Here is a 25,618-nt window from a genome sequence, read left to right as displayed (position 1 = left end):
TGTGGGGATCTTGCTGCCCCTACCTATTCTATAATTTCCAGTCTAGCAAAGCAATGTTAGAATAACCCTGTAGACACAAGTAAATTTCATACGGCAATTTCCAAAAACCATATGGTTTATTTTAACCATATTATGTAGGAAGAGTTTACATATATTTAAAGTAATGCACGTGCAGTTATGCTATCCTCTAAGAGTAAATCTATAATTATTCTGTCACAACTGCCTTGCATCACTTCTTTTCTAGATAAACTTTGTAAATTTTTGAAATTGAGAAAATGATTATGTATGAAAAGTAGGCAAAGAAAGTAGGATGCGTGTTTTCAATAAAAGAAGTATGAGGAATGAAGAGGAAAAAGGAGAATAATTTTGTCCTAAAATAAAGTGATTGTTCCAGAATAAGACAGAAAAAGATAGGATAAAACCAAAATGGATGTAGAAAGTTGTAGAAGGTTTGTGGAAAAGGAAACTTGAGAAAGGAATGTTATGTGTGGTCAAGCTAAGATTGGAATAGATTTATTTAAATTAAAAAGAAAAAAAGGGAATTTTAATATCAAAAATACACTGATGCAAAGTTAGAATTTGGTTTTCTCTCTGTTAGGACAAAATTTTCTTAGATTACTAGTCTGCCCTTGGTTAAAAAAAAAAAAACAGTTTTCCTTTACCTTTAGTGTAATCTGCCTAGGAAGCGAAGATTCTGTGTCTTATGAAAATGTTTCCTGTGCTCCATGTTATCTTTATCAGAGCTTTGATTACTTAGAAAAACTAAGTCTTCTCAATATTAAAAAGCTAAAGCTTTTCACAATTGTATGACTTTCTGTATTTGCCTTTAAAATCTTTTGTCACTTTAGTTGAATGGATAGCTAAGTATTGCTTCACAGTGACCTTTTTGATCAAATGTTTTAAAACCTTTTCTTATTTTTGACAAGCTTCCCAAGAATCAAATTATAAATAAAATCTTCTTGACCTTGAACTAACTTTGGAATTTTCCAGAGGGCCTCTGAAACATCTCAAAAGATTTGTTCTTTCTCCTTATAAAAGAGAGACATTACACTAATTAGGTTTATTTGGTATGTTAAATTATATAGGAAGCACTGTCCAATAAATTATGATAAATCTTTTTTAGGTTATATTGTATGGATGAATTTTATTAATATAAGTATTCTAGAAATTATATGAAATTCTTAAAATTATGATATAATGTTATCAGTCATAATTCTAACACTTAAGGTATTTTATATCACAGAAATAACTTGTCCTTGTCAATTGCATTATAATAAACTCTCATCAAATATTTAACCATTGCTCTTCTTAACTGTTTTGAAACTTACAGACAGTTTTAGTGTTTTACTCTGATGCTTTGGCAAAAAATTTCCTGCAAAAGTGCATCATCTTCAAAGAGATTCTTAGAAAATACTTTGACAAGTACTCTAGAACATAGCTTTTTGATAACTCTTAAGATGATAAGACTAAGCTAGGTGGGAACCTCTAAAACCCTAATGTGAAACTGGTTGCCTTGATATTTTGTTTTCCAGATTTAAAGGACCCTTTTTACTCCTCTCCTTTAAGCTATCTATAATTTGGTAAAGTGTATCTTTGCAACAAAGCTTGAAGCGTTTATGTTTTTCTCCCTACCTAATCCTTCCAGAATTCTCAAACTCTTATTAAATATCCTTATTTTCATGACAAATTATGTCTTTGCATAAGAATCTGTCGATAAGAAGCTGTTCTCCTTATGACAGTTTGCCCAATGCATGAGTAGCCCTTGCTTCCTTTGATCCACCGCTGACAAGAGGGGATATACTTCAGTTTTGCAAAGGTCTCATCAAATCCATAGAGAATAATCATACTTTGGTGAAACAATCTTTCTACAGTGTGCTCTCAGGAGACAAAAATACCAGACATCATAATCTGCTGCCCAGAGCTTTTCTCTGCTGGAAATGACAACTTCAGAAATCTCCCCTCCAACCTTGCTGGAAGGAATGTATCAGATACTATTAACCAACCCTTGAATCACCAAACTCCAAGGAATCGACTCTGGAATTCATGTGTCACATCTAAAGAAAGCACCAAATCTTGACTAGAGCTGCACACGGACTGGTAACCAGAAAGGGATGATTTCCAGGAATTAAAGCGGATGACAGCAGAAGGAGACAGCTTTACCAAGGTTACTGAACCAGGCCTGTATACCTTTTTCTCACTGTTGCTGTTTCACCTGATTTTCTCCCCCACTTTCTTGGAAAGACAATGCTCTTATCTTTATCTCCCAATCTATTCCCTAAAGGGGAAAGCTCCAGGTTTGCTTCTGTATGGAGACATTTTCTCCCATAGGCTGGAGTAAGTGCCAATGAATGCATGATCAGAAATCTCTCCCTAACATTTGGAGAATTATCCAATTCCTGGCCAAAGCAGGAGCAGCCCAACAACAATCACTTGACTTGTTGGCTAAGGAATTTTGGATTTTTGGGAATTGCATAGCCCTCGGTTAGCTACTTGCTGAGCAAAGGGGCATTTATGTGACAGTAAATATCACTTGTTGCACATGGATAGGTTTCTCTGAAGAAGTAAAAACCCAATTGCATAAAATCATAGAACAAGCACATTGGCTACAACAAATTTCATCTGACAATATGTGGTCCTTTAATCTCTTTAGCTGGTTATCTTCAGGTTTGGGCTTCTAATTTAAGACTGTTATACAAACTGAGATCATTATTCTGATCCTCATCTTATTTTGCATAATTATTTTTAAGCTTTGTACTTGTTGTCTGTCAAATCTTTGCAAAGTTATGCCCCCAATAGCATGATGTTAGCTCAGCACTTTGAGAGAATCTCCAATGCTTACCACCTTGACGAGATATAGACTTTATATGGTATGTACCTGAGAGCTCTCCCTCCTGCCCTTCCTTGTTACCCAGATATGGCCTCAATGGTTTCCAATTGCTATGCACTTTCCCTCTGATGTGGGACATGACAACCAGGAAAATTTCTTCCTGGCACCAAGGAACAAAAACCTCTAAATATGGACAACCTGATACTTGATCAGCAATGCTTTCAAGGAAAGATCTTGATGAAAGGGGTAAATGTAAAAATAAATAAAGGAAAATGTCATTTAAAGTGGACTCAGGAAGCCCTGAAAGGGAAGCTCCATGCATGTACCACTCATTGCTGCCTGAATAACCAAGAGAAATAAGGAAGAAAACAAGGTCTATTTGTATAGAGTTCTTTGTATAAAATTCTCTCGGTCTCAACTTCTGATCCATGATGATGAGAATATTACTTTTCTTCTGGTACAAGGGAGGACACTTTTCACATGGGAATTTCATCTCCTGCTGTTAAGAAAAGGAAGGAATATCTCTCCCTGCCCAGCAACAATGCACTAGCCATAGCTTGCACCCAATAAGAAACAACCATAAACTTGAACTCTTGTCCTTCTCCAGTAAACTTTGACTCAAAACAACCTCCCTAAATTCCCTCCTAAAACCTAACAAAAGCTGACCTTCCTTTTCTCTCTTTGGACTTGCCTATGGTTGCTGTATCCTGCTGTTCTGAATTACAATTCCTCTGCTATTCTCAAATAAACACTATTTTTTGAGGTTGATTCAGTTTACTTTTATTTAAATCGACACCCAAATGGCAGGCTTAGTTGAAAAAGAGCTCAGAAAAACCCGATAGGATTTGTTCAAGGAGAAACTCTTTGTCAGTCTTTACGCCTCACAAAAAGTGTTTTTAACTTAAACTATTTTCAACATAAGAAGAAAATTCAGCATTTAATGTAAGTGGGCCTCACAACTGTAAGACTTTATCTTGCATTTGTTGAAACATTCAACTTGAGTGTGATAGAGGCAGCTCTGCTCCACTGGATACCAACCTTCCAGATGAATCTGCTCCCAGAGACTGGAATTTCATTGAGGGGAAGGAAGGACAGAACCTGAGGAGGCCAGGGCAGGGTAGGAAGCCCAGGCTCCACTCATACTGGCCCCACCCTCTCAAGACCCCCCACCCTACTCTCACGGTTTCCTGCCTCCCAGGAAGCAGTTGCAGTAAGAGTTACTCTCTGGGGATTGAGTTTCCTTCTTTCCACTTCAAAACTGCCCTTTGGGGTACCCCCATTCCGTGTCCTGCACACCCTGGGTGTGTGTGGGGGGATTGCTGTGGATGTTAAAATCCAAGCCCCCACCCATCCTGCTGGCTGAAAGCTCAGCCCCACCGTGAGATGCTTCCAGGGGGTTCTCTTGGCTACAAGTTTCAGAACTGAGTCCCTTTCTGTTAAAATCTCAACTTGGCCTTTCTAACTTTGGCCATGTGGATGCCACCTGCTGCCTGACTATCCTGTTTAAAGCCCTTCGTCATCTCCCCTCTCTGCTCTACTCCCTGTGAAGTCCCCACTCTGGAGGTGGATACTCTCCCTGGTCCCCAGCCTCTCCCCTCAAGTCCCTGGACAGCAACCACAGGATGCCATGCCCTCCTGCATCCTAGGATTCTACAGGCCCCAATCCCCTTGGGAGATGCTCCCCCAACATCCTCCTCCTGCAGCCAGGCCCTACTACTCCCCAATGTTCTCCTTCACAGTCGTCCCTCTTAGAGGCCCCTGAACTTGGACTGGGGGAGGTGACTGGCCCCTGTCCTTTGACATCCTGTGTTCTGTTCCAAATTCCATCCAACTGACTGGGCCCACCAGGGTGTGATTATATTCCCATTGGCCCACTGGAAAGTGTGCCTTCCTGGGTAAGGTACATATTAATTTCATCCCTGTGAATGTCTAGATGGGATAGGAGATGAGAAGAAAGGAGACAAAAAAGAACCAGAGAAATGGAGTGAGTAAGGGAGAGTTGGGGAGAAACAGATGGTAAAAGAGAGGATAGGGGATGGGTTGGGTAGAGATGACTTGGAAAGGCACAGTAAGAATGAAACAGCATGACCTAGGAAAGAAGCAGAGGGAGAAATGAAAATAGACAAAAACGGGAATCAAGCAGAGAGATGCAGGAGGGCAGAATAGAGAAGAGGGTCTTGATCAACAGTAGCAACATGGGCGACATCCAAATTTATTAGATGCTGTGATGGTTAATTTCATGTGTCAACTTACTTGGGCTAAGGGATGCCCAGATAGCTGGTAAAACTTTATTTCTGGGTTTGTCTATGAGGTTGTTTCCAGAAGAGATTAGCAAGTGAATCAGTTGACTCAGTGAAGAAGATCGTCCTCACCAGCGAGGCTGGGCATCACCCAATACATCAGGGCATGAATAGAACAAACAAGCAGATGAAGGGCAAACTTGCGCTCTGCTTGAGCTGGGACTTCTGTCTTCTCCTGCTCTGGGACGTTGGCACTCCTGGGTTTTAGGCATTTGGACTCAGACTGTGACTTACACCATGGGCTCCCCAGGTTCTCAGGCCTTCAGGTTGAACTGGGGCTATACCACCTGCTTTCCTGGGCCTGCAGCTTGCAGATGGCTGAGGCTAGGACTTCTCAGCTTTCGCAATCGTGTGAGCCAGCCCACCTAATAAAGCTCATTCTAGATACCGTATATATCCTATTGGTTCTCTTTCTCTGGAGAACAGTGAATACAGATGCCATTTAAATTTCCAAATTATTTTTCCCTTTACATTTATTTTGTCAGACTCAGATTGACGTCTCAATGCGTTTCCGGTCTTTTTTATATGTTGAGATATTGTTTAGTGCTTAGTCGATGATTTTATGTACTTTAATCTGTACTTGGTAAGGATATTGATTTATTTTATATTAACAGACAAGCGTAGGTTAACCAGATAGTCTGATATTCAACAGATTTTCTTCCTCATGTTATCCGTTAGATTGATGGGCTGTGAGCTAAAGTCTCCAAAGAAGCATATGTTCTCTTCAAGTTCCTTTGGCCCTGTCTGCAGATGTTGAAGAATAGGCTGAGTTGACATGGAACTTGAAACCAACAGAGATCATCTGTTCATGGTGAATCAACTGCTCAGAGTTATTTTCATAGCTAACCCTCTTTCATGTTTTCCAGTGCCAATAATGAGGTCTTCTTAATTGCATATTTTTCACAGTTTAATGTGATTTTCTGGAAAAAAGCATTGAAATGATTGAGATCAATGTGATTAAAACCAGGAAAGAGAAGTCTCTCTCACTCAGGAGTATGAAATGTGGTCCGGAATCTTTAGCCTGTGCTAGTTACTCTCTACTGGCTTCTCCTACTCATCTCCTTGCCTGACTGAATATACACACAAGTCACAAGACTGGATGGGGGGAGAAAAAATGTTTTTCCTCAAATTTTTCTTATTGTGGTAAAATACACATAACATTTACCATCTTATCCATTTTTAAGTGTACAATTCAGTGGCGTTAAATACACTTATAATGCTGTGCAACCACCACCATCAGCCATCTCCAGAACTCTCTTTATCTTGTAAAACTGAAACACTATATCCATTAATCAATAACTACCCATTCCTCCCTGTCCCCATCTCCTGGCCACTACTGTTCTACTTTCTGTCTCTATGATTTTGACTATTCTAGGTACCTTAGAGAAGTGGAATCATGCAGTATTTGTCTTTTTATGACTGAATTACTTTGCTTAGCATAATGTCCTCAAGTTTTGTTCCTATCATAGCATAATTCCCTTCCTTTTCAAGGCAGAAAAGTATTTCATTGTATGTATAGACCATAGTTTGCTTATCCATTCACCCATTGATGGACACTTGGGTTGCTTCCACATTTTAGCTATTGTGAATAATGGTGCTATCAACATGGGTGCATTTTATTTAAAATCTCTTTTGTCTAATATTAGTATAGCCATCCCTGCTCCCTTTTGGGTGGTATTTGTGTAGAACATCTTTTCTATACTTTCACTTTCTATTTGTATCTTTCTATCTAAAGTGAGTCCCTTGTACAGAGTAAATTGTTAAATCATGTTTTTTAATCGAGTCTGCCAATTAAATAGTTTGATCCATTTACTTTTTTTTTTTTAAAGATTGGCACCTGAGCTAACATCTGTTGCCAATCTTCCTCTTTATTTCTTTCTCTCTCTCTCCACTTCCTTCCTTCCTTCCTTCCTTTCTTCTCCCCAAAGCCCCCCAGTACATAGTTGTACATTGCAGTTGCAGGTCCTTCTGGTTGTGCTATGTGGGATGCCACCTCAGCATGGCCTGATGAGTGGTGCCATGTCCATGCCCAGGATCTGAACCAGCAAAATCCTGGGCCACCAAAGCGGAGTGTGTGAACTTAACTACTCAGCCACAGGCTGTCCCCTGATCCACTTACTTTTATGTAATTACTGCAAGGGAGGGACTCGCTTCTATCATTTTGTTATTCATTTTCTATATGCCTTAGCACTTTTTTTGTCCCTCATTTCCTGCATTGCTGTCTTCCTTTGTGTTTAGCTGATTTCCTGGAGTGAAATATTTAAATTCTTTTCTCATTTCCTTTTGTATACATTCTATAGGTGTTTCTTTGTGGTTACCATGGGAATGACATTTAACATCTTAAAGTTATAATACTCTAATTAGAACTTATAGCAGTTTAACTTCAATAACATACAAAAACTCTGCTCCTTTACAACTCTGTTCCCACACCTTTCAGTTATTTATATCAAAAAATTACATCTTTATACATTTTATGCCTGAAAAGATAAACTAATAATTGTTTTTAAATGCATTAATCTTTTGATTTATATATAAAATAAAACATGGAGTTACAACCATGGTTATAATAATACTAGCTTTCAGATGAATAGTTGTTTTCAAAATGTATTAGTTTCTTAAATCACATAGAAAACAGAAATACAGTCAAAAATCATTGTTACACTACTAGTGGCCTTTATAATTGACCATATATTTACCTTTATTGAGATCTTTATTCAAATAGATATGAGTTATTGTCTCAACAGTGTATTTGAACATGCAGGCCTCTCTTGAGCATTTAATTTGGGGCAGGTGTCATGGTAGCTGACTCTCCAGACTTTTACCTGGGGATGCCTTCCCAGAACAGCTGGGACAATCTCTCTCTTCCATTCACAAAACTGTTTTGTTGGATGTAAGATTCTTGATTGACAGTCATTTTCTTTTGGCACTATGAATACAGCAGCCCACTGACATCTAGCCTCCAAAGTTTTTAATGAGAAGTCTGCTGATAATCTTATTGAGGATCACTTGTTTGTGAAGATTTTCTTCTCTCTTGTTGCTTTCAACATTCTCTCTTTTTGTTTTGAAAGTTTGATGGTGACAAATAAAAATGGCAAGCGATAGGATATATTGGATAATATGAGGAAGCCATTTGGTGTAAACCTAATGTGGCCTGACCTTGTCTTTCCAAAAGGGCCTGACCGAGGCCGTTGAGCATGCATTGTATATCTGCTTTAGAGATTCCCTATGGCAAGAACAAAGGCCCTTGAGATAAAGGTGCAACTTCCCTCCCCCTCCCAATGTTGGCATTTCCTTAAGGATTAAGCATTTTCCTTAGGCTAGAAACTGATTGCTGTGCTCACCTGTGACCACCCAGCTGGAGACAATAGACTTACCTCCTGCTACGCCCACTGAGATAGCAGACCCACTACCTGCTGTGTCCATCAAGTGCTCTGCCAACATGGCAATCTTGTGACTATTGTGGGAGGGACAATTCAATCATATGTGAAACATCCTGTTTGGGGTATATAATCACTCTGTATACCTCACTTCTCTGGTGCCCTTTTTTCCTTCAGGAAGAAAGGCCCTGGGCCACGGTCCTCAGATTTTAGCTCAGAATAAACTCTCCCAAATTTTCATTTATAGATTGGTTATGGAATATTTTCATTGACATTTCTTGGCGTAGCTGGTAGGATTTCAGAGAAACCCACCGAGACCACCTGGAATCTACACTGAGCCAGCATTCGGTACCAATAAGGGCCCACTGAGCCCCCAGATCACTGCATTCTTCAGGTGACCCTGGTGAGTTCTCCTGAAACCCGGACCTCCTTACTTTAAGTTGATGGTCGAAGAATTTATATGAGCTGGGTAAGGTCTTAAGACTAGAGGTTTTGAGGGGTACTGGTACATTTCCTAGGTGGAGAAAAACCTAGAGAGAATTCCTAAGCTGCAGGAGCTTAGAGGGAGCTTGGAGTGAGCTGAGTTGGTTGTCCTTTTAATTTGGCTTTAAATTGGAAAGAATTGTGTTTATAAAGTCTCAACAAACTGCTTGATAGAGAAATGAGAGACTGAACATGTTCAGCTCTGAAGAAAAGGGACATTAGCTCCTCCTGGCCTTTACCAAAAGGTGTCCTTAGGTGACTAAGGACCTCAGCGGGAGTGTCAGAGGATCAATCCTTGCGACGTGCAGCGGTCCCATAGGGAACGCCACTCTCATTCACGGTAATTAATTACAGGCTCATCCGGGGATGTGCACATAAGGGCTGGCCACCCGACGCTCCAAGCCCCACGGTGGTTTTTGGATAGCCAGAGGGAGAAACCAAGGCGTGTAAGAGAGTGTTTACGACCTTTCTATAGGGAGTAACACTCACAAGCAGCACACTTCTGACCCCTTACACTGTCGTTAGTTGTTCTGACTTTATAACAAAACAAAATTAAAAGAGAAGCAGGAAATCGAGCTTCTAAAACAGCCCGATCAGTTCCCGAATGGGCAGCGTCTCCTCTGGACTGCAGTTGGCTTCATGCTGTGACTGCAATTGCTTAACAAAGGGGGATCCCAAGCCAGATTGCTAAAGCCAAAAGAAAGAAAGTTAGAAAGAGGGAAAAAAAAAAAAAACTGGGAAAACAAGTTTTTTTCACCGTGGTCTGCTATGAGAACACCTAACTCAGAAATCTAAGGAAAATCTTTGTTCTATATGTCTGTCTGTCTATGTGTGTCTATATATGTTACAAAAGTTTTTATATTTTACCTCTGGATGGTACAATTTCTAAAGAGCTCTATTCAATTGACTTAAAGTGCTTACAAAAAGTTTTTCTAAATAGAACTAACCCAAATATCTTTCAAGTTAACATGATATAGGTTGATCTTTGGTTAATGAAAGTGTAAGTTGTCGGTTTGATTGAAAAGGCATGTCCTCAAAAGTTGTTGGTATTTGAATATGGTGCAGATGTGCAGCCTGGGTTTACTAGTCAAACAAGTTCATGTTGTCTGTTAGAAATTTGTCAGCAAAATAATAGTTTTAAATGATAGCTGTTTGTGTAATGTCTCATGAGGTTTTTGTGGGTAACTTGAACATAATTGTTGGAAACAAATGATTTAAATAGATAAAAGTGGGTAAAATAACTTTTATGGTCCGTATACTTGGGGAAAAAACAGCTTCCAAATTCTTTTTGGTAACAATCTTGAGTTTTGCTAAGTTAAATGATAAAAATCTGAGTATCTGGGTCATTTTTGGATTGGATAGAACACTGAAACATTATTGCTAAGTGTATCTGAGTTATCTACTTTTGCCTTCTTATTGCAGAGGGGCTAAAAGTCTTTGGGTGTTTTACTGTAAAGTGGCGTGTCTCTAGAAATTATGAAAAGTGTTTGGAATGCTGATAAAAAGACACTTCATAATTGCTTACCTTTTTAGTGTTTACTAGGGAATGTTAAGTGTTAAAAGTTCTAATTAACATATATAATTAAAGCTACTGGAAATTTAATAAGAAAACAGCCCTGTATTCAAGGAAAGTTAAAATGTATGTTTTCAGTAAAGAGCGTATAAAGAATGGAAATATTTTGTTTGATGGGTTAGGAAAGATAAATTTGTCCTAATGTACTAGAAGGGAAGAAAGAAAGCATGGGACAAATTCTGAATGTAAAAAGAAAGTTATAGAAGTTCTGTGTGAAAGAAATTCTGAAAAGAGTTTTATGCCTGGTCGAGTTGGCTAAGATTGAAATGAATCTAATTAAGTATATGGATTTTAATATGAAAAAGTAAACTGGCACAAAAATTAGAATTTGACTTTCTCTCTTAAAAGGATAATTTTCTTAAACTCTTAGTCTGCTCTTGATGAAGAGGTTATAAAAAGTTTTTCCTTCTGAGTAAGTTTACAGAAGATCTATGTTTTGTTAAGGTAATTTCCTATGTACAAAAAGACAGATCTCTCTATCAAGGTTTTTTGTTTTTTTTTTGCTGTTGTCACTTTGGTTAAATATTATGAGCCTTGTTTCAGTGACCCTTGTTTTACAATGGCAAGATCAGCAACCTCTTGATCTTGTTTAAGTAAGTGTTTAAAAATCTTTTGATATTTTTGATAAGCTTCTCCCTCAAACAAATAGTCATGTCCTAAATAAAGGTTTTCTTTTGACCTGGATAAAGGAAGAGAACTTCTCTGAGGATTTTCAGAGGGCCCCTGGGACTTCTCAAAGAAATTTGTTCTCTCTTCCCATAAAGGAGGGATACTAATTAGGCTTGTTTGGAATGCTAAATTGCATGGGAAGCATTGTGAAATAAATGATGATAAACCTTAGGTTATATTGTGTAGGTAAATATTATTCACTATTTTAACCTTGCTACTGATGAGGATTATTTTAGGCTGGTTACTGTTGAAACTGCAGATGAGGAGGAGGCTTTGAGGAGTGGAAATTGCTTGCCCTTTGATAGGAGACATTTGCATTTGTGAAGGAAGTCTCCATCTGTGGGGTGCCTCCTCTCTGCACCAGGAGGAAGGGAGGATGACCTTATATCTAGAAACTCTTAATGGGGATGGCAAGGACTTAAGTCTTGTTTATTGTGCTTCTCTGGTGACTTCATGTAGCTGACTTCCCCCACCACCAACGTCCTCTTTTGTCTTTAGCTGAAGATAGTATTTAGGGTGGTGGCTTCTGGCATTTACTTAATCCAATTTTATTCTTATCTAAAAGTTATAGGACCACCCAATAGCCAGACCCCACCTGCACTGATACCATTTTAACTTTTTTATATATTCTTTCCTTTGTCTTGTAAAGAGATAACTCACATACCTATGCCTTAGCTTTAGCTCTACTGTCAACCCATGTTTGCAGCAGCAGCTCCTCCTGCCCGTGGGTCCTGTCTCCATGCCTGTAGCTTTTCACTGCCCATGGGTCCTGTCCTCATGCTATTCTCTAAATAAAAGAGCACTACTGCCAGACGTTGAGAGTCCAAAAAAATCTTTCTTTTGACTCGTTGGCTCACCGACCTTGCATCAGCTATGTTGCTTCCAATATCACAAGGGGAGAAGACCACGACTGCATTCTATTGTTTATTTAGGTTTACAAATAGGTCTTACTTAAATGATAAACAAGGATGGTTATCAAGCTGTATATGCTGTCCAGCCTCAAGAATCCCTGCTACTTTCTGTTAACTCTGCTAATCCAGTAAAAAATATTTCCTTCTACAGGCTTAAGAAATAACCACGGAAGAAGAAAAATATATATATAGGTTACAGCAAAAGGGAAAAATAATACTTTTGGAAACTTTCTCCCAAGGGTTCATATGGCCTCTACTTGTTGTGCTATATGCCCAAAGTATAATCCAGAGAAGCCACTTCATGAGTCATGAGGCCACTTTCCCCTTCCTAAGAGACCCTTTGAGGTATGACAATTGGACCACTATCTCAAGGATAAATATATCTTGTAATGATCTGTATGTTCTCACATTGTTTTGAGGCTTTTCCTTGCAGAAGAGCAATGGCTTTAGGTAAATTATTATTGAAAAGAATAAATTCCTGTTTGAGGAATTCCTCCTGAGTTACACAGTGACTGGGGAACTCAAATGTATTTGTAATATTTGGCAAATATTGCAGCATTTCTACTGTGCTTACCATTCTCAATCCTCAGGATTGGTAAAAAGAACTAACGGCACAACCAAAACTTAATTGGCAAAGCTTTCAAAAGCATTTACTCTTTCATGGCCAAAAGCTCTTGTGCTAGTGCTCCTTAATCTTAGATCTATACTTTTTGTAAACATCGGCTGTCTCCTTTTGAAATAATAATAAAACAGCCTATGCAATTAGATGAAGAAATATATGAACCAACTTTGCTTAAGGGATATATTACATTGTTGTCATGGTTTTATTGAGGTGCCTTAAAAAGAAATGAAAGATTGCTGGCTGATTCTTTCACAGAGAATTCCTAAAACTTAAGGATCTTGGACTATAACCTGGAGAATTTATTTATTGAAAGAGACACCAAATAAGACTGTTTGCAGCCCTGTTGGAAAGGACCATATGAGGAAGAGAAGAAGAGGCGTCTGTTGTAGACAGCTGTCCCAAGACTCCGGACCAGACCTGTATTCCTGACCTTATATCTCCTCATTTAAACATTTGTTATGCTTAAACTATACCTATTTTATAATTTGTTTGGGATGCTATCATACTTAAAAAAAAGTGGTTAATTTGGAACAGACTGATCTTGAAGGCCAGGAATTTATTGAGTGATTCCTAATGGAATTCAGTGGTTATGTGGAACAAATCTTTGGCCTTGGCTACTGCCTGGATGGCTAAGAGACCACACCTTGAGTTTCCTTTAAAAGCAGGGAAGGAGTCAGGCTGAGTTAAAACCTGTTGTCAATCTCTATCTCTTTATGGCCAGATGGGCTTGTTCAGTGTTCCATTGGTATGGCTGTATTTTCAGCTATATGTGCTTCTTCTTTGGGACTAAAAGAAAGATGTCATTATTACATATGGAACTCTGACTAAATTTACTCAGGAAGCCCTTAATGATAGTCAAGCAGGAATAGCCTTATTAAATACTGAAATGTCTTTAATGCGAAAGGCTGTCCTTCAAAACAGAATGGCTTTAGATATTCTTACTGCATCCCAAGGTGGTACATATACAGTCATTCAGACTGGATGCTGTGCTTTTATACGTGATGAATCTTCCAGTGTGTCATCTCTGCTAAAGCACATGAAGAAGCAAGTGGATGCCTTATGCGATCCGACACCCAGTTTGATTTGTTTGGTTCCTTTTTAGTATAGGTTCCCTTTTTCAATCTGGATTGGAATTCCTATTTCTACTACTTGGAACTCTTGTACTGGTCATAATATTCAAGCTAACTGTTGTTTTCTATACTCAGTGTTGTAAGAGTAGCATGCAAACTAAAGTAATGATTGTTTGATGGCTTGGGATGATCGATCTGTCTTATAATCTTGGACAAATTTCCTTTTCTGATAAAGACTTTACCTAAGAACTCATTTTAAACTAATGTCTTCAAAATATGTTGAATTATTATTGTTACTGTACTTGTTCTGTAATCATATACAATGTAAATGCAAAGTGTCATAGAGAAGCACATATACAATGTTTGTGAAACAATCTAAAATTAATTGGAAATTACATGACGTATGAAATGCTTCCTCTGTTAACACATATATCTCCATGCTTGTCTACTATTTCCCGCTAACGTGGACGACTAGGCAAATAAAGGAGATAAAAGCCTAGCACCAAGGGACATGATGAACCCAGGGCAGGCAGCAACCACCCTGGCGCCGAGGGACAATATTTTGATCATCAATGCTTTCTATTGAAAGATTAGAGATCAAAAGGGGAAAATGACAAATTAAAATGGCAAGCAATAGGATATATTGGAGTATATGAGGAAGCCGTTTGGTATAAGCCTAATTTGGCCTGACTTTGTTTTTTCCAAAAGGGCCTGACTGTGGCCATTGAGCATGCATTGTATATCTGCTTAGACATTTCCTATGACAAGAACAAAGGCCCTTGAGATAAAGGTGCAACTTCCCTCCCCCTCCCAACGTTGGCATTTCCTTAAGGATTAAGCATCTTTCCTTAGGCTAGAAACTGCTGTGCTCACCTGTGACCACCCAGCTCAAGACAATAGACTTGCCTCCTGCTACGCCCACTGAGACAGCAGACCCACTACCTGCTGTGTCAGTCAAGCGCTGTGCTGACAGGGCAATCTTGTGACTATTGTCGGAGGGAAATTTCAATCATATGTGAAACGTCCTGCTTGGGGGTATATAACCACTCTGTATACTGCACTTCTTCGGTGCCCTTTCTTCTTTCAGGAAGAAAGGCCCCGGGCCATGGTCCTCAGATTTTAGCTCAGGATAAACTCTCTCAAATTTTCATTTATAGGTTGGTTATGGATTATTTTCGTCGATAATGGTAATATGTCTTGGCATGGATCTCTTTGAATTCAATTAACTTGCAGATCTTTGAACTTCTTGGATGTTTATATTTGTGGCCTTTCATCAAATATGGTATGTTTTCAGCCATAGACTCTTTGTCCCTTTCTCTCTCTCTTCTTCTTGGACTCCCACAGTGTATGTGTTGGTCTGCTGGGTGGTGTCCCACAAGTCCCTTAGTCTCTGTTCACTTTTCTTCAATCTTTTTTCTTTCTGTTCCTCAAACTCAATAATTTCCATTGTCCTATCTTCAAGTTCATTGATTCTTTCTTCTGACTGGTCAAATCTGCCTTTGAAATCCTCTAGTGAATTTTTCATTTCAATTATCTTCAGCTCCAGAGTTTCTTTTTAGGTTTTATGCCTCTTTATTGATATTTCCATTTCATTCATATATCGTTTGTTTTCTTGACTTTCTCCACATCTTCCATTAGACCTTCAAGATCTTTAAGATAGTTGTTTTAAAGTCTTTGTCTAGTTTATTTCCCATCAAGTCTTTCTCATGGACAGTTTTTGTTAACTTTTTCCTTTGAATGGGCTGTACTTTCCTTTTCTTTGTATGCTTTGAGATTTTCTCCCTGAAAACTGGACATTTGAATCTGATAATATGGTAACTCTGAAAATCAGATTCTTCTCCGACCCCAGGGTTTGCTGGATTTTATCACTGTTTTGGGTTATTATTATTATTTGCAATGTTGTAGGCTGTCTCTGAGCCAAGTATCAGCCTGATGTGTAACTTCACATCAGGTCTTCTCAGGTCTTTTTCTGAGCCTGCCTTCAGATCCTTTTTAGAGAAATTTGTGTTGAATTATTTTTTCCCTTTGAATGGGCCATACAGTCCTGTTTCTTTGTATGTCTTGTAACGTTTTTCTATCTTTATTGATATACAATATTGTGTAAGTTTAAGGTGTACAAAGTGATGATTTGATACATGTGTATATTGCTAAATGGTTATCGCAATATGGTAAATTAAAACCTCTATCACCTCACTTTTTTGTGGTAAGAACATTTAAGATTTACTCTCTTAGCAACTTTCAAGTATATAATATAGTATTTTTAATTACAGTCATGACACCATGTGTTAAATCCCCAGAATTTATTCATATAATAAGTGGAAGTTTATACATTTGACCAACATCTTTCTATTTTCTACCACCTCCTAGCCTCTGGCCATAACCATTCTACTCTCTATTTCTATGAATTCAGCTGTTTTAGATCCCACGTATAAATGAGATCATACAATATTTGTCCTTTTGTGTCTGACATGTCACTTAGCATAGTGTCCTCAAGTTCCATCCACATCACAAATGGCAGGATTTCCTTTTCATTTTGCTGAATGTCTTTATCCATTCATTTGTCAATGGACACAGGTGTTTCCATGTCTTAGCTATTGTGAATAACGGTCTAACAAACATTGGAGTGCACATATTTCTTTCTTTTAAAAAAAAAAAAAGATTGGCACCTGAGCTATCTGCTGCCAATCTTTTTCTTCTTCTCCTTCTCCTTCTTCTTCTCCCCAAAGCCCCCCAGTACATAGTTGTATATTCTACTTGTAGGTCCTCTAGTTCTGCTATGAGGGACACCACCACAGCAGGACTGATGAGTTGTGCTAGGTCCGTGCCCAGGATCCAAAACAGCAAAACCCTGGGCCACAAAAGCAGAACACACAAACCCAACCGCTCAGCCATGGGGCTGGCCCCAGGAGTGCACATATTTCTTGAAGACACTCATTTCCATCCTCCAGCTATATACCAAGAACTGAGATTGCTGGATCATACGATAGTTCTATTTTTAATTTTTTGAAGAACATTTAATAATAGCAATTTTTAATAGCAGCTGTAAGTATCAACTCACATTCCCACCAACAAGGTCTCCCTTTTCTTCATATCGTTTCCAAGGTTTATCCCTTGTCTTTTTGATAATAGCCATTCTAACAGGTGTGAGGTGATATTGTGGTTTTGATTTGCATTCTCATGATGATTAGTAATGTTGAACATCTTTTCATGTTGTTGTTGGCCATTCATATGTCTTATTTAAAAAAATGTCTATAAGGTCCTCAGCCCATTTTTTAATTGCATTGTTGGGGTGCTTTTTGCTGTTGAGTTGTATGAGTTCCTTATATGTTTTGGCTATTAACCCTTATCAGATAGATGGGTTACAAATATTTTATAGCATTTCATTCATTTATTTGTGTGTGTTGAACCATCCTTGCAACCCAAGGATAAATTTTACTTGATCCTGGTGTATCCTTTTCATGCATTGTTCAATTTGACTTGCTACTATTTTCTTGAGAATTTTTGTTTCTATATTCATCAGGAATATTGGCTTGTAGATTTTTTGCTTGTTGTATCCTTATCTGGCTTTGGTAGTAGGGTATTTGTGGCCTCATAACATGATTTTGGGAGTGCTCTCTCCTATCAAATTTTTGGAAGAGTTTAAGAAGGATTGGCATTAATTCTCTTTTAAATATTTGGTAAAATTCACCAGTGAAGCAATCTGGTCCTGGGCTTTTTTTGTTGGGAAGTTTTAATTACTGATTCAATCTCTTACTAATTATTGTTCTGTTCAGATTTTAATTTCTTAATGATCAGTCTTGGTGGATGGTATGTTTCTAGGAATTCATCTACTTCTTCTATGCTATCCAATTTGTGGGTGTGTAATTTTTCATAGTAGCCTTTAATGATTCTTCATATTTCTGTGGGATCAGTTGCAATGTCTCCTCTTTTATTTCTGTTTTTATTTATTTGAGTCCTCTCTTTTTTCTTTAGGTAGTCTTGCTAAAGTTTTGTCAAATTTTTTTGTCTTTTCAAAAATTATCTCTTAATTAAGTGATAATTTCTAGAGCTTTTCTGGTCTGTATTCCATTTGTATTTGCTCTGATCTTTATTTCCTTTCTTTTTCTAACTGTAGGTTTAATTTGTTCTTCTTTTTCTAGTTCCTTTGGTGTAAAGATATGTTATTTATTTGAGATCTCTCTTTTTTCTTAATGTAGGCATTTATCAGTATAAACTTCCCTCTTACAACTGCTTTTGCTCCATCCCACAAGTTTTGGTATATTTTGTTTCCATTTTTATTTGTTTCAGGATTATTTTACCGTATGATTTACGGTGTTTTTTTGTTTTTTCGTTTTTTTTTTTTTGTCCTATTGGTTGTTTAGGAATCTGTTTCCTAATTTTTACCTATTTGTGGAATTATCCAGTTTTGCTCCTCTTATTGATATCTAGTTTCATACCATTGTGGTCAGAAAAGATACTTAGTATGATTTAAATCTTAAATTTGCTAAGACTTGTTTTGTGACCTAATATATTATCTATCCTCGAGAATATTCTGTATGTGCTTGAGAAGAATGCATATTATGTTGCCGTTGGATGTAACGTTTTATATATTTCTGTTGATCCATTTGCCCTAAAGTATAGCTCAATTCCAATATTTCTTTATTGATTTTTGTCTCAATGATTGTTCCACTGTTGAAAGTGGGGTATTGTAATCCCCTACTATTATTGTATTGTTGTCAATTCTTCCCTACATATCTGTTAGTATTTGCTAAATATATTTATGTATCTGATGTTGGGTGCGTTTATATGTATGGTTGTTATATCTTTTTGATTGATTGACTCTTTTCTCACTATATAATGATCTTCTTTGTCTTTTGTTATGGCTCTTGAGTCTATTTTGTCTTATATAACTATAGTTACTCATGCTCTCCTTTGCTTTCCATTTGCGTGGAATATCTTTTTCCATCTCTTCACTTTTAGCCTATGTGTGTCTTTAAAGCTGAATGAATATTGGCAGCATATTGTTGGGTTGTTTTTATTTTTTATCTCTTCAGTCACTCTATGCCTTCTGATTGGAGAATGTAATCTGTTTACATTTAAAGTAATAGGTAAGGACTTACTAATGTTATTTTATTAGTTGTTTTCTGGCTGTTTTGTAGTCGTATTGTTTCTGTATTCCCCTTTTGCTATAGTCCTTTGTAAATCTTTGCTTTTCCATAGTGCTATGCTTTGATTCCTTGTTCTTATCTTTTGGTCACTTACTATGATTTTTGCTTTGTAGTTACCATGAGGCTCATATAAAACATCTTATAGCTATAACAGTCTATTTTACACTAACAGCAACTTGATTTTGATTGCATACTAAAACTCTACCTTTTTACTCCCCCTCACCTTTCACATTTTTTTTTAAGTTTGGCCCTGAGCTAACATCTATTGCCAATCTGTTTTTCTTTTCTTCTTCTCTCCAAAGCCCCCCAGTACGTAGTTGTATATTCTAGTTGTAGGACCTTCTGGCTCTGCTATGTGGGACGCCGCCTCAGCATGGCTTGATGAGTGGTGCTAGGTTTGCACCCAGGATCCGAACTGGAGAAACCCTGGGTCACTGAAGCAGAGCACATGACCTTAACCACTCAGCCACAGTGGTTTTTCTTTTTGATGTTATAGCCTCTCTTTTTATATTGCATATACACTAACAGATTTTATAGTAATAGTTCCTTTTAATACTTTTGTCCTTTAACATTTATATTATATTAGAGTGAAGTGGTTAACACACCACCATATTCAGTATCTGAGTATTCTAAATTTGACTTATAATTTACCTTTACCAGTGGGTTGTATATTTTCATGTGACTATGATATTTTCTCATTTCAATTTGAAGATCTCCTTTCAGCATATCCTGTAAGGCATGTCTAGTGGTGATGAACACCCTCAGCTTTGTTTGGGAAAGTCTACCTACTTCATTTCTGAAGGAAAACTTTACCAGGTAAAGTATTTTCTGTTGGCAGTTTTCCCCCCCCAGAATTTTGACTATGTCATCATATTCTCTTCTGGCCTGCAAGATTTCTGCTGAGAAATCCGCTGATAGCCTTATGGGGATTCCCTTGCATGAGACAATTTTTTTCCTCTGGTTGCTTTTAAAATTCTTTCTTTGTCTTCGATTTTGGACAGTTTTATTATAATGTACCTGGGATAAAATTATCTTGTATTAAAATTTGAGGGTGATCTATTGTCTTCATAAACTTGGATGTCCAAATCTCTCCCAAGATTTGGGAAGTTTTCAGGCTTTACGTCTTTAAATAAGCCTTCTGCCCCTTCTCCCTCTCTTCTACTTCTGTTTTTTTTGTTGTTGTTATTGAGTTGATTACAACTCCTAGTGACCCTGTGTACAGCCGAGTAGAACCCTGCCTGGACTTTTGGTGCCATCCTCTCACTTTCTGCCACTATATCAGAGAAAATTCTGCTGCTTTTCATAAGGTTTTCATTCCAATTTTTTCAGAAGTGGGTGGTCAGGTCCTTCTTCCTAGTCCGTCTCAGTCTGGAAGCTCTGTTGAAACCTGTATACCATGGATGATTGCTGGCTATTTGAAATACCAGTGGCACAGCTTTCAGCATTATAGAAACACACAGCCACCACAATATGGCAACTAACAGATGGGTGGGGGGGACCATTCCCAGGCCACGGCAGTGAGAGCAACAAATGGTAACCACTAGACTGCCAGGGCTGGCTTCTCCTAGTGAGAATCTAATAATTTTTAGATTGTTCCTCTTAGTGGTATCCATAGTTCATGTAGGATTTTTTTCTCTTTCCTTCTTTTTTTCTGTGTTCTCCTGTGACTGGATAAAGTCCTATCTTCTACTTCGCTGATTCTTTCTTCTTCTTGACTCATTCTGATGTTGATGCTGTCTATTGCACATTTTATTGCATTTATTGTATTTTTTCAGCTCATGAATTTCTGCCTGGTTCTTTTTGTAATTTCTATCTCTCTGTTAAACTTCTCAGTTGTTCATGTATTGTGTTCCTGATTTTGTTGAATTGTCTTTCTATATTTTCTTGTAGCTCAGTGAGCTTCCTTAAAACAACTATTTTGAATTCTTTGTCAGGTAAATGACAGGGCTTTATTTCTTTGGGGTTGGTTACTGGACCCTTATTAAGGCCCTCCCCTTTCACTGATCCCCACAAGTCCCTCCCCAGCCTTCCTGGTTCAGCTGAAGGCCTTTGTGCACCCAGTGAAATGCAGTTATAGTGAGCCCGCTGGTGCCACCTGGTCCTGCGGAGCAGAAAATCAGTGGCCTGAGGAGGACTGGGAATCAGCTGCAGGTGGGAGTAGTGCAAGAAGTACACTGTATGTGCAAGTATACCCAGGTAAGGGGACTTGGTCAAGTAGATGATGGAGATGTGCAAACTGCTGTGGCATTCTCTGCATGGGATTCAAATCAAGAGGGTATCTGACACCCCCTGGCCTTTAGAAAAATCATACCCAAAATACCTGGTGAGCTTAGAGGATGGCCTGGAGGTGCCTTGGGGAGAGCAGAGGCCACCCTGGCTGCAGGTCTGTCCCTGGCCTCCAGCTGGGTGAGACCTCAGAGACTGGACTGCTTTTCCTGGGGCACTTTTCCCCTCCCATGCTCTTCTCCATCTTTTCTTCCACGTTTGCAGGGGTGGGCGATAGTTCTTATAAGGTGCTTAATTCTTCCAACTCTTGTAATAAAATTGATGCTCCAAAACCTGTATCACAGATACACTGTTTTCATCCTTCCTGCACAGAATTGGGGCTGTGCATGCTCCAGCTTGAGAGCATGTAGTGATGTAGTACTTGGAGTTAATCAGAACAACTAAACAGAAAAATGACTGAAGAGAATTATCCTAGTAATCTCCAATAGCAATGAATGTGGTCCTGAAGGGACAAGGCTGTGAGCCATATTGCAGGGCAGAAAGGCAACAACTGTGTACTAACATTACCACACATTTTCAGAAGAACCAAGGGAAATTTCTGATCCTATGACCTTTATTATCTAAAACCAAGAGGTCCATAATAGGATAACAAAGTCCTGTGAGCCAGCCTGTGTGGGGAGTCAGAGAAGTGGCATGGGTTTGGGCCCCCAAAGTGGGCTAAGTGTCACTTCCATGTGCAGCTGAGTTTTCTGACTGTAATGAAGAGTTGGGCCTGTCCACTGTGATGATTGCGCCTTTTACATCAGTAGCACAGAGCAGTAACTCTAAGAGTCCTGACCGAGGTATGAGCTGTTCAGCCTGCTCAAGGTTCCAAGGGAGCTCCACGGGAAGCCAGACCTCCTGGGGTTCCAGAGGGAGCATTCATGGTAAGAGACAGCAGCCCAGAAGGATGGAGGGGATGGCAGAAAGATGGCTTTTAAAAGACAAGTTCAAGATTCCCAGGAATCTCCCTGGCATTTCCATTTTAAGCAGTGGATTTGTCATTTCAGATATCTATCAAGAAGCTTCCTGAGGAACATCCAGGAGGCCCCTGGCTGCTTCCCATGAGGCTGAGTTGCACTGCGTGCAGTCTTTCAACATTCTCATGAGATGGCCCAGGGACAGTCCTGGCATCTGACCAGTCAGAGAAGATTTTCCTTCACCCACTGAATGCAGGGCCAGGAGAAGTGAGAAGAGGGCTGGGGGTGGGCTGGGAGTCTTGTCACTCTCCCTTCATGTCCCCCATTTTGGTTTTCTTTATGCTAAACAGCCCCATTGTGTGGTCAACCAGTGTTGCTCTCCTTGAAATCTGTCCATGGCTCCCATTCCCTTCAGGGCAAGTCCCAGGTTCTTACTGGGCTTTCAGGATGCTCTGTGACCTGTCCCCTTGCAGACCTTTTCATTACCACCCCTCCTTGCACTTTATACTCACATTGAGTTGTTCAGTTTCCCACAGATACTCTGTCTATGAGGTTTACTCTGTTCTGGGAACTTGGCCAAACTCCACTGGGCTCTCCGAGATGAATCAGACATAGATCCAACCTGAAGAGCATGGTCCAGCTGGGAAGACAAGACAGGAAGCTAACTACAGTACAGTCACCTGTTCACAGGTACAGAGGAAGGACATGCCCAGCACAGCAGACACTCACCTGCTGCTGGCAGCATCAGGACAGTGTTTTGAAGGAGGTGGCATCTAGCTGGGCCCCAGTGCATGGCTCTGACCTCAAGAAATGGACAGGAGGCATTCTAAACAGAAGGAAGCTGGAGTGTTAGGCACACACAAGAGAGGTGGGGAGCGAGGCTAGGGAGTGGGGGGTAGGACAAGCACACCTTGTTTCAGTGACCGCTTCCCACTAGTGCATTTTGCTCTGTGTATCCAAACTTACATATCCCCCAGCTCAGGCCTGAAAAGCAGCCAGCTTTGATAATACAACACTCTGCTAACAAGACTTTCTCCTTCTCTTCTGTGAGCTTTGGGCCTTAGCTGGCTGGGCCGGTGGCTGCCTCTGGTCTCCTTCAGTAGTCCAAGCTCAGTTCTGCAGGAAGGGCTTTGGGGTTTGTTCTAAGGAGCAGGGGATCCACTGGAGAGGTTGGGGAGGGAGTGACATGATTGACTTCCATTGGAGAGGATGTCTCCGGCTGCATGTGCACAGTGGGCTCTGGGTGGGAGAGTGGAAGTCAGAGCCCCTCCCCCCACCCCCGGAGGAGGAGGTCACTGGTCATCTGAGAAAGAAGACCTAGTCTGGACCGGAAATTTGGGGGGGGGGGGGCAGGAGGGGGAGAGCATGGATGAGCAGAGAAGGGATGGAGTAGGGAGGGGAGGGGACGGGAGGCATTAGAAGGTAGCCCCTGCAACTGGTTGAGGAAGTGGCTGCCCAGTGAGAGAGAAAAGGAAGAATCAAGAGCAAGTTTTTTATTTTTGACTTGAACTGGGAAGATAGTGGTACTTTTTACTGAGATAGAGAAGAAACAAGATTTGAGGGAGAAAACCAAGAGTCCCCTTTGGAATCCAGGAAGTCTAACAGCCCTCATTAGAAAGTTCTATTTTATTCCCCCATGGTGCCAAAACTCCTTCAAAAGTAGGTTTTTAAGCAATATAGTATTTATTGTATAGTACATTCTGATTGTCTTTACAGTTTTCTTATTAATAGGGCATTTAAGCTGCTTCCAATTTTCAGTCATTATACATAATGCTGTAGTAAGCATTTTGTACATAAATCTTTGCCAGCACCTTTGGTTATTTTCTTCCTCTAAATTCCCAGAAGTAAAATTACTAGGTAAAAGGCTATGAACATTTCACATTGTTTTTGCTGAGGAAGATTAGCCCTGAGCTAACATCTGTGCCAATCTTCCTCCGCTTTGTATGTGGGATGCCTCCACAGCATGGCTGACGAGTGATTTAAGTCCATGCCTGGGACCCAGCCCCATGAACCTAGGACACCAAAGCAGAGCTCACTGGATTTAAACACTATGCCTCAGGGCTGGCTCCTACATTTTTATTTAATACATATTGGCAAAGGATGCTCCAGAAAAGTGGCACCATCCAGAGGATGCACCTAAGAGTGCCGGTCCCACTGCATCCTCACCACCTTGATTAGTGCAAGTTTTCTGAATCCAAGCTGATTAGATACGGAAAATAATATACTACTTTCAACTCCAGATGTAGTACCCATGGAGGTTCTGGCTGATGGGGAATAGAGGAGGAGAATCTTGCCTAAGTCTTTAAATCTGGCTTCACTGAATTGTGGGTGTTTTCTTCCCTGTGACATTATCTCAGGGAATTGAATGCAGGTGGGTGCCTATGTTCCTTTCCTCCTGGGGTTTGGAGCCTCCACCTGAGCCCTCCTGCTCCCCTTTGGTACTTCAGTATTGTTCCCCCACTTCCCTGCCCTGTTGCCTATGCGAGGCAGAAATCCTGAGTTAGTAATCGGGTTCCACCAGTGATTTGCCATCAAATATAATAAAAAGCACCCACTGGCCCATGATTTTCAGCTTGTTCTTGAATTATGAATTATTTAATGCAGCTTATCTGATGAACAATCTCTAATAAAACATAAATTTAGGGTAAGGAGTGGTTGGGTGGTGTGAGGAAATGTTAAAAGGGGTGTGGCAGAGAGGTCCAGGTGTCTCTCAATAGCATTGTCCACTTCTCAGAGCAACCAAACACCTGAATTTTAGCTGTGCATGTGGCCACCCGGGACTACAGAGTTCCAAGCCTCCTCTGCAGCTAGGCTAGGTGTGTAACAAAGCTCTCTCTCCAGAAAGGGAAAGGAAACAATTTGTGAGGATTCTAGGATATTTCTAGGAGAGAGAAGCAGGCCCTTCTTTCTGCTTCCTCTGTCCTGCTGCTGGGAGCATGAGCTCGGAAGCTGGAGCTCCGTCCTGATGCACATTGATGAGGGCAACTCCTCTGGAATGACAGGGCAACACGGAGAGGAGGCTCCTGGAGCAGCCCTGCCAGACCAATGTTAGACCGTTTGCCTCCAGACTGAGTGTATGAGAGGGGCTAGCTCTGTGCACCGCTCTTCTGTGGGGCCCTTTGTTACAGCAGCTGGACCTTGATCAGGATGGCGGTCTTGGAGGGGACTTTCTGTGGGACTTCCTTGGGACAAGCTGCTCCCGGGGTCACATCTGTCTGAAATTTTCAGCCCTGCTTTCCATGGGGTGTCAGCCAAGCTCCGCTTCCACCCACCCCCCTCTCCAGGCACTTCTCTGGAAATCTAATGCATGAAGGTTGATTCCCGCAAGTAAACAAGTCTGGAGCTGGTGTCTCCCAGGCCCACCCACTTCTCCCAAAGATGCACCTTGTTCTGAAATGGGCTGGGCTATTTCCCTGCTAATATCTGCAGATTCTCATTATATAACTCAGGGAAC

At 39.9% G+C, this 25,618-nt stretch overlaps 1 long non-coding RNA gene across 1 annotated transcript; it reads right to left on the bottom strand.

The window, feature by feature from the left end:
* Positions 1–5,707: 5,707 nt before the first annotated feature.
* LOC138918443 (uncharacterized) lies at positions 5,708–7,424 on the bottom strand. The gene is made up of 2 exons (XR_011427853.1): positions 7,247–7,424; positions 5,708–6,047 (listed from the first exon to the last, which is right to left on the bottom strand). It is a non-coding gene; the product is annotated as an uncharacterized lncRNA (long non-coding RNA).
* Between the last annotated feature and the right edge of the window lie 18,194 nt (positions 7,425–25,618).

This window comes from Equus caballus, chromosome 17 (assembly GCF_041296265.1).
Source record: "Equus caballus isolate H_3958 breed thoroughbred chromosome 17, TB-T2T, whole genome shotgun sequence".
NCBI lineage: Eukaryota > Metazoa > Chordata > Mammalia > Perissodactyla > Equidae > Equus > Equus caballus.
This window is presented reverse-complemented; position numbering and strand designations above follow the sequence as displayed.